The sequence below is a fragment of the Alligator sinensis genome, unplaced genomic scaffold, assembly GCF_000455745.1.
Source record: "Alligator sinensis unplaced genomic scaffold, ASM45574v1 scaffold857_2, whole genome shotgun sequence".
NCBI lineage: Eukaryota > Metazoa > Chordata > Crocodylia > Alligatoridae > Alligator > Alligator sinensis.
In genome coordinates, this window is record NW_005842261.1 from 859284 (window position 1) to 868947 (window position 9664).

Here is a 9664-nt window from a genome sequence, read left to right on the forward strand (position 1 = left end):
GAATCGATGGTGACGTTTATATGACAGTGCCTCTTTTCACGGCGCACACAGCACTTCGCCAACCTTAATAAATGAAGCCTCGGACTCCCTGGAGGCAGGGTGTCTCTCATTATCTTCTGCAGCAATCCCTCACCATCGAGGATGATTGTCTTGATTGTTTTATTTGTGTCCGAAGATGGCTGATGGGACTTATCCAGGATCCAGACTTTACTGCAGCCCGGACCTGTGTTTCTGTGTGGGGTGGGTGAAAATGGATTCATGATTTGGTCCGTGACACACTGTTTCCCCCGCTCCCGCTTTTCTATCTCTTGTTGTTGACGTAAGGTTTCAAAGTACCTAGATCCCCGCAGCAGAGTCTTCCTCCATTTGGGGCAGTCCTGGGCGATAGTCTCCCGTGAGCTGACATCGCTGTTGCAGTGTCGTTATAGCTCTCTCATCTGTAAAGATGAGGAAATGGGGGCACAGAGAAATTTGATTTGCTTGCAGCCGCACAGTGACACAAGAAACACAGTCCGGTGTGGAGCCCAGGAGTCTAGGTCCTCGTCCTCTTCATAACTGACCTCTTCCAAACCCTCGCCGCTCTCCCCACCGAGCACCTTCCTCGCTCTTTTTTTGTGGAAACTCTCCCGAGATCATGCTTCTGTTCATCACCAGAGCTGGGGCTTTTCAGCACGGCAACCCTCCACCCTGTTCAAAGCTGCCAGATAAGTGACAGGAGCTCATTCGGAGGGGGAACAGGTTTCTGCAGGTCTTGCACCGAGGAGCTTGCGTGCAGACAGGAGGAGGAGGAGGCCCTTTCACTCGAGTTGCAGGGGCGGGGGCAGAAGGACTTGGAGGCTCGCATGGGATGCTCATCCCCAGTGAAACGTCCATACCTTCTGCCCCCTCCCTTTTTCACCGGAGCTGCGAGGACCTTGAAAACCTAAGTCAGTGTCTTATGCATGCCCTGATTAAACAGCCTCTGCCTCTGGGCAAAATAACCTCTGCTTGGACAGCTAGATGAAGACATCACTCGTCAGGATTCAGTTCTCTTTAGGTAATAAATGTCTTACTGCTTTACTCACAAGAATGTCTGCAATAACATGTTCACACCTGAGGACATCTACTGTCTTCAGAGCCACTGGGGGCCCCCTCATGTTCCCCTTCCTGATCCGCTTGCCCCCACCACCCAGCGGCTTCATGGGCAGAGGGAAGGAGCAGATGTGTTTTGCTTAGGTTTCCTGGTACAATCCGAACACGCTTGTTCCCCAGCCCCTGGCTCCTCCCAACATTCATGAGAGCAAATGAACCTAAATGCAGAGAAAGGAAGGCAGACTAGTCAGGTTTGAGGAAGGAAACTGGTTTTACCTTCAAGATGCCATGAATTGGTTACATCCAGCCTGGATCATGGATCTTGTCTGTCTGTTCACACTCCCATGTCTGCTCCAGTCGCCCATCTCTGCTCTCCCTAAAAATCTCCCCACTCTTACGGGGGAAAAAGGTCAGAAAAATGCTCTTCCCATTTCCTTTTCCTATGAGGCATAGCCTTCCCATCCACCTGTGATTGGAGTGTCCACCCACCACCATGCATCGTGAACAGATTTGGGGGTACCCCCTTTGTAAGGAGGGAAGTATGAAAGGAAAGGCACTGGCAGTCTTGACAGCAACTGAGATGGACTCAGCTGGGATGTTTTGGGTTTGTCCTGAGTTTCCGTCTAATGTCAGTGAATTTGCGGCAGAGTCTATTGCACGAAAGGGTGTGTGGGGCACCTGAAAGCATCACACCCATTATAACCTAGTGCTTTACTGGGATCTGTGTTGTTGCAGGTTAGGCCATTGGTCTACCAAGCGGCGCATTCTGCACCCAGCAAGGACCCTGCATGATGCAGGGGTGGAAATCTGCTCTTCCCAATAACATATCGGTCCCGGTATAAATGGAGCTGGCGCAATTGTTCCTGTTGTTTGTGTGTGATACTGTTGGATTTCAGATGAATTCTGCAATAGAGCCATTTACTGCATGTGTGTCACCTCTCAAAGCTGGCTCTTGCAGGAGCAAACCTGAATGGGAGCTGGGACACATGCCTTGAAAAAGGAGGCAATTGCATGATAAGATGGAGCGATGAATAGTTGCCCCCAGCTGCTTCACCAGCATGGGCACATTCTCCGCCACTGTGAGTGGCAGGTCTTTTGAAGTGCGGCCATGATTTGTTGTTTCTGGAAGTCACGCCTCTCTCTGCAGCAACAGGAAATATTTCCATGGTCCTTGCCATGTATCGCATAGGATGAAGTGCCTCTAGCACATGGAGAGGGTGCTGAAAATATCAGCAGAGAGAAACTGCTTAGAAAAATAAATGGACTCGAAGCAGGCACCAGGGGAGAGGCTGAGATGGAGCCCAGCCAGGGAAAACAGGCCTCTGTTATGGGTCATGGCATAAATACAGTTGTATCAAACTGCAGCAGGAACTGAAGCAGAGCTATCATGTGGGAGAGGGCTTGCCATGTGCCACAGGCCAGCTATGAATAAACCGTACCAGTAGCTTGCAGGCTTACGCAACCCAGAAGATGAATCATGTGTTTGGAACGACCCCAGGATAGCACAGCATCCCCTGCCACGGCCCACAGCACCTGCAAATCCCCCTGGGACCACAGCCAGGGTCATGCTGAAGATGGACAGGGGCCAGGGCTGAGCTTCCATCCTGCTAGCTAGCGGAGGGGCTTGGACAACTCCCCCCTTTCTGTAGGGACTCTTGGCGGCTCTTCGCAGAAGAAGATGTTACGAAGCTAACTGCCCATGCCGGTTGCAGGCCTGCTGGTGACTAATGAGTCCAATTGCAGACGCAAATCTTGCTGCAACGGTTACACACGTATGGCTGGTTGCTTCTAAATGAGGGTGTATCTTTCCTCCTGCTCCTCTTCTCTTCGATGCTGGCTCTGCGCTGACATTCAAAGAAAGCTGTTGCCTTTTTGATTCGGAGCCGCCAGGCATCACGCTCTGCAGCCTGTGTTTCCCACCGTTTATGGTCCATACTGCAGGCAGAACAGGACTCCTTCAGAGTGTCCTTGAAGTGCTTGCATTAGGGCTCTCTGTCACGTTTCCCCAACGTTGGTTCCCAGTAGGAACTATGAGACAGGGAAATACTATTATTGCCATGTTACCTGTGGGGTAACGTAAGAGTCTAAGTGATTAGACCAAAGTCACCCAGGTTGTCTTGCACAGAGTGGATAATGGGAGCTGGGTGCCCAAGATCTTAGGCTAGGGGCCAATTATGGGATCATCTTTTCTCTTCTCAACTTGTTTAAATGATAAGAGGAACCTCTAAGACATTCAGGGAAAAAATGCAGGGCAGAACAAACTTCTGGAAGATTAGGTTTGGGGGCTGTTTACAAGTAACACATATAGGAAGGGCTGAGTGGATTTTTTCCCTATGAAAAATGAATGGCCCAGTGAACAATCTCACCCCTGCTGATAGAAATGAGAGATGCTTTGATTTACGTTTTTGAAGAACTTCTGGATCTGAAAACATTCGAAGAAAGAGAAAAATTAAAGAAACAAGGGGGAAAGCAGCATATGTACTGATGCAGGCAGGCGTAGTAGCTGAGTGAATAGCGAGGGACAGGTCTTTGAATCTGATAGTCTAATGAACGAGCAGGTGGTAGGTTTTGGTTCACTTTCTTGTTGCACTTCCTTCTTGTCATTTCATAAAATAGCCACCAGAGCTGGCATTTTAACTGGTACATTCACTGAAGTGGCTAGGCACGGAGGGGCTATAGGGGTCCTCAGCAGAGAGGCAAAATGGCTGTGTGTGTGTTTAGGTTGTATGAATGCCCTCTATGCCATCCATGTATTCGTGTAAGCTTCAGGCTTTACTGTGCTGACCCAAGACTACCAACAAGGGAACTTTTTTCACCAGCTCTCAGTTCACATGGCTTAACTCTCATGCAAATTAAAGAAAAAGAAGTGAAAATAAAACCTGGAAATTGGAGAAGAAAGCTGTTAAAAGGACAAATGGCCTTTTTGTTAAGTGTATTTATTAAGTGTATTTTGAGAGGACCTTTAAAGAGGTCCTTGGAAGCTGAACTTGACCACGTTTCTCTTCCGGTGAGTGAGAAACTAGAGAAGAATCCAGGTCTGCAATGAGACGTGCTCCAGAAATGAGACAAAGGGCAGCTGAATTTACACTAGGGGAGGGGTAGCAGGAATTTCTCAGCTTAGACTTCACCAGTTGGAGGAGGAATAAAAAGCAAGTCTGGACTTATTGCCATCATGTCTTTACATCTTGACCTAATCCTGATAATTCTACACGGTAAATATTGCATGAAATTTGCTAATGGGTGCCCAGCAATTCAGAGTGGGACTGGTTATCTGATGCTCCTGGTTAGGAAAAAAAAAAAAAGGAGGCTAGAAAACTAAAACCTTTAAATGAGTTGAATTAATGGGGGGTGTAGACCATTAAACTTCAGCCTGGGACCTGTGTCTCTACTCTCCCTAATGCATGAGCAAAATATTAGCTGAGGACAAGTGGGGTTGTATGGTGACACCTGGGAGAAAAGGCTGAGCAGCTGACAAGGTGCAGTTGATTGTTGACAAAGCAAAGACGTCTTTGCTGAGACAGGCCGGTGTCAAATCTCCCTCTTATTTGCATTGCGGTCTGTCAGGTTTGCTTGCATCTCAGCAATGTGCTTATAATACCTTTGCACTTATGTAAGCTCTTCACCCAAAGAGTTCCAGCCCCTTTGTTAAGAGGAATGAATTGAATCTGGCTGCTCACCTCCACCATAACGAACACATGGGGAGGCTGTGGCACAGGGCACTTCAGTGCCAACATGGGAAGACCAAGGTCTGGTGAATGGTGCTGTATGCCTTGTCTGCCTATATCTTTAGACCAACGTGACTACAGCCTACACCCCTGGTGCTGTATTGTCATTCAGGGACAATGTGGCCAAGCATGGATACATAGAATAGGCAGTGAATACATCTCCCTTGCTAACTCACCCTGGGACTGGGCACACAAGGCTGAGTCCATGCCTATTCAATCCTGAGGTCTTGCTGCTAAGGCATGAAGGTTTGGTCTCCTAAAAAATATAGTACCCTGGTATCTGAATATGGGGTCTCTGTGGAATCCATATGTTTCCTCCTTGGATTATGAAAAGCCAGGAGGAGCACGGGTTGCTTAGGAAGGGTGGGGAAACTTGAATGAAGTACTGCAGACAAGGCTCCAGAGGGATGAAAAAAATGGCTGGCTTCCTTGGATGGACGGGTGGGTGGGGTGAACAAGAAAACAACCCAAGCCCAGGTCAGCGCTCTCCAGCTGCATGCAGAGGTTGGCCAAAGGTAAGAAAGACTTTGCCACTGTCAGCCAAAGGTCCTCACTGGGCTGGCCACTACTGAAACAGCCATGTGTGCCAGGGCTGGAGAGTTCTTCTGTGCTCTGCAGAGCTTGCTTCCGGCAGTCTTGCAATTGGGAAAGAGATTTCATTTTTTTTCTGGTGGCCCATCTCTCCTTTCAATCACATTAAAGACTCCTTGGGATTATAAAAGAGCCCTGGTTGCCTGGCACCTCTGGCAAATGGTGCAGTAGTCTGAGAATGAGGTCCCCAAAGACAGGACAGCAGTGACCCATCTATGCACTTGCAGCAATACTTCTAGAGAGTCTCTCAGCCCCAGAGCCCCATACATGAATCCATGGTGGTGGCAGGAATTAGAACTGGAAACTGAGGAAGATGCAAAGGCAACATTCAAAGTAATGTAAGGGACAGACACACTGTGTGAGCAACTCATTTGGGTACCATGCATAGCACAGGAAGGCCCATTTGGACAATTCAGTCCATTATAGAGAAGATTTGAGGTTCAAATGTTGAACTCATTGTCTCAATAAAGATACTTATATTAACTTGTGGTCACTCAGGACAAACTGGTGTGTCTGGATGCCATGACTTTACCCCGCTTTAACTGAAATGTCACAGTGTTTTGATGTCCGCTACTTGAGTGCATCTATACACGTGCTCCAGTGTGGGTCGGGGGGTGCTTTAATTAGAGTGCCTGCAGTGCCATGTGTATTCAGCATCCCATGCTTCAAAATAGCAGCAGGGGTGCTTTAACTAAAGCTTGTTCAATGAGCTTTAAAGCACCCCCGCCACCATTTTGAAAAGCAGGGATGCTGAATACATGTGACGCAGAGGCTGCTGGAGTGCGCTAATTAGCACGCATTGGAGCAGAGCTCCATCACGTGTGTAGGTGCCCTGAGAGAGCAATGAGTAGCACACCCTGCTTCCACTCCTTGCTAGACCCTGTAAGAGAGGAGCTGAATTTAGAGCCTGAATTCTTTCTCCCTTCCACTCTGACATCCCCGCAAAGAAATAAAAAGGTGACGCTACTCAGTTTCCACCCAGTCCCAGAGCAGCTGGAGGTTCTGCTAAGCTGATCATCTGTGAGCTATTGTAAAGTGTCTGCATCCTTAATAGCCTATTTGGGTGAAAGAGCAAGTTCAGCTCTTACTTTAGTCTGTGGCTGGGTACAGATATTACACTTTTACTGGTATAAGTGATCAGAAACCGGTTTAAACCCCGAAACAGAACAGAAGTTCGGCATACATAGACTGGTTTAAAAATGGTGGAACCTGGTCTAAGGTAGGCAGCCTGGGTGCAGACAGAAGTGCAGCTCCTTGTTTGCAGGAGGCGTTCTGAGTTGCAATGACCCCCTGGAAAAAACAGAAGTTCACTTTTGGATCCAGTGCGGAGGGGGATCTAGCTGCTGGCTGTGAGCCTGCAGCTGGTTGCCCCTAGCACAGCCCCTGCTCCCTGCTAGGCTGCAAAGTTTTCAGGATGGAGGAGAGAGAGGGGTTCTGGGGGTTCCCCAGCCAGCACTGGAGGGTGGGGGGAACTCCTCGCTCTAGGGCTTCCCCAGCCAGTACCGGAGTGCTGAAGAATGCCCCCAGACCAAACTATCCCCGCTCCCTTTCCCCCTCCTGTTTTGAAAACAGTGACGGGCTGGCAGACAGCACACACCAAAGTTACAGAAAACACTGTATTTTGAAACATCTTCATCTGACCCTTCATGCAATGAGGATCAAATTTGTACCCGATTGGCCATTTTTGAAGCTGTCTGCAGCCTTGCACTTGTGTTTGGTTATGGCTATACACTAGGGTTGCCATACGTCCAAGTTTTCCTGGACATATCCTCTTATTTGATCCCCTGTGCTGTGTTTTTTAAATACAAGCAAAAAGTCTGGGATTTCCTCCTCTGGTCCACATTTTCAACATGGCCACACATGTGGTGCATGCGTGATCGGGAGCTGAATTCACGATTTTGCTTTGCTCTGCTGGTGGGAGCAGGGGGAGGGCGATCCGAGGCAGCAGGGAGCACAGAGGGTCGGGAGTGCGGGGCACCGGCAGGGCTGGAGAGGGCAGGGGGTGTGGGTCGGGAGTGAGGGGCGGGTGACTATGGGTTGGGTGTGCGGGGCACTGGCAGTGCCAGGGGGCTGCAGGTTGGGAGTGAGGGGGGCCAGGTGCTATTTTTGGGGGGTGAGGTGCACTGGCAGGGCTAGGGTCAGTGGGTCCGGAGTGAGGGGCAGCAGCAGGGCTGGTGCAGGGGCTGTGGCTTGTCAGTGAGGAGCAACATAATGTACAGGGCACTGGCATGTCACTGCCCCCCCCCACCATCATATTCTCCCTGCCCTGCCACCCCCCCAGGTATCCTCTTCTTTTTTGGACCTGGAAATATGGTAACCCTAATTAAACTGCTTTCTTTTTCTTCTATTGGCAACCCTAATTAATTTGCCACTTCTGTTTGTGCCCCCTGTATGAGTCACTTTTTGTTTTTAGGGAACTATTTAATTCATGCTTGGTTTTATATTGTCTCTAGGCTTGTTTTTAACTGAACCCCCCTTCTCCCTCCCCGCCTCCCCAGTATTAAACATCTACAACAATCTAAACTGGTTCCTCAACAGGTCAGGACTTTAGTATCCCTGAAGCCTTTTTAACAAGCACCTTATTAAGTCTGCTTGCCAGGTAAACAAGCAATGATGATGTCTGACATGGAGTAATATATGTTTCCCAAATGCTCGATAATTGCCAAGGCTGTTGGCCAAGGTGTGTGTTCAGAGCTGCGAGAAGGAGTCATGCATTCCCGGCTTTACTGACAAATGCTCTTAATTGTGGGACTCAATGTCTTCCTCTGGATGATGGGCTGCAGCTACGCTCGGAAAGCAGTGAGGATTTTCTTTTTCTTCCTTGGACTGCAGAAAAGCTGTGAGCCATATGTATATGTTGGAAATGACAGCATGGGGCTCAGAGGGAAGACCATCAGGATACCAGATTCCTAGCCCACCACTCATGTCTTGCATCCTCTGATGGAGATGGTGCTCAATCTAGTATTAGAAACTGGCTTGACAGCACTTTGGTTATGAAGTCCTCTCTGTAAGCAGGGGCCAGATGCTGTTGGGAGCCTGGGCAGTGTACTTCTCATGCTTCATTGGCCATGCCTGGATTTGACAGAAGATTTGTACTGCTTATCTATGCAGAGCTGTTGCCTTGTTGCTGATAATCCCACCAATTAATGTAGTAATTGATTTTTGGATCCATGTCAGCTTGGAACTGGATTGAGACTCTAACAAACAATAACCAGACAGTAACAACTTCTGGCCCTCACTGCCCTGGCTGGGTTTTGAACTAGCATCTTCCAAACTTCATATCATACTCACTCCCCTTAGAAGGAAGTTCACTGTTGTTCATAAAGTTCAGGTAGAGTTGCTCCCTGTCCTGACTTTTCAAGACCTTCTTGCTTCTGAAGGGATTACTGTAATTTGTGACAGCACATTTTTGGATTTCACAAGCTGAGTTTGCAGGCGCCCTGCAGCTCCTGAAATAACAACCACCTCGTCCTAGGGAGGCGTGCACCCCAGCTGCACAGCTCATCTGGATTTTGCTTGACAGTATTGGCAAAATGCACTTGAAGTTGCAAATTTTTCACTTAAAAGTGGGCTGGGACCACCATCTTTTTTTTTATTCGGCTCCTTCCTCGATCACTTTTGTGGCTTGGAGGAAATAGCAAAATCCATATGTGCCTAGCCAGTCCCTTTGAAATGCCAGTTTAGGATTTGTTCATACTTAAACATAAACCATGTTCCTGTTAGTCCATTTCTGCCTTATTTCACTAAATTTCCTGCATGATCTTGTCGGTTCACATATCTGGAAAGTGCTCATGTGGTGACATGCCTGAAGCTTGACAGTGTGTTGGGGTTGGGCTTGCTTTGGACACTGCCCATACAGCTGAAAGCTGTGATGAGTTCAGTAGCAGATCTCTTTTTGGACTGTCCCTGGTACAGGGACAAACAGCCTTTTTTTTTTCCCTTGGTGCTCAGCGAGTTTGCTGGAGAAGATGATTGTCCTTGATTGTCTGGTGGGGCGCTGACATTTGTCCCTTCATTTTTAGTTGCTCTTAGCCTGAAACAGGGGGCATCCCAATCAGAAGCTGCTTTTTGTTGCTAGAGTATGGAGAAACTGAAGAGCAGTAGGGTTGAGTCTCCAAGCAATAAGGAGAAATTTAATTTCCTTTTTCCACTTACATATGCGAATTGATTTACAAATAATCCATGCACTTAATGAAGGTGGAATAATTTATTACTTTTCCTGGGGTGGAGAGGGAGAATCTAGCCAGACTCCTGCTCTTCCCTCCCCAAGCCCATCA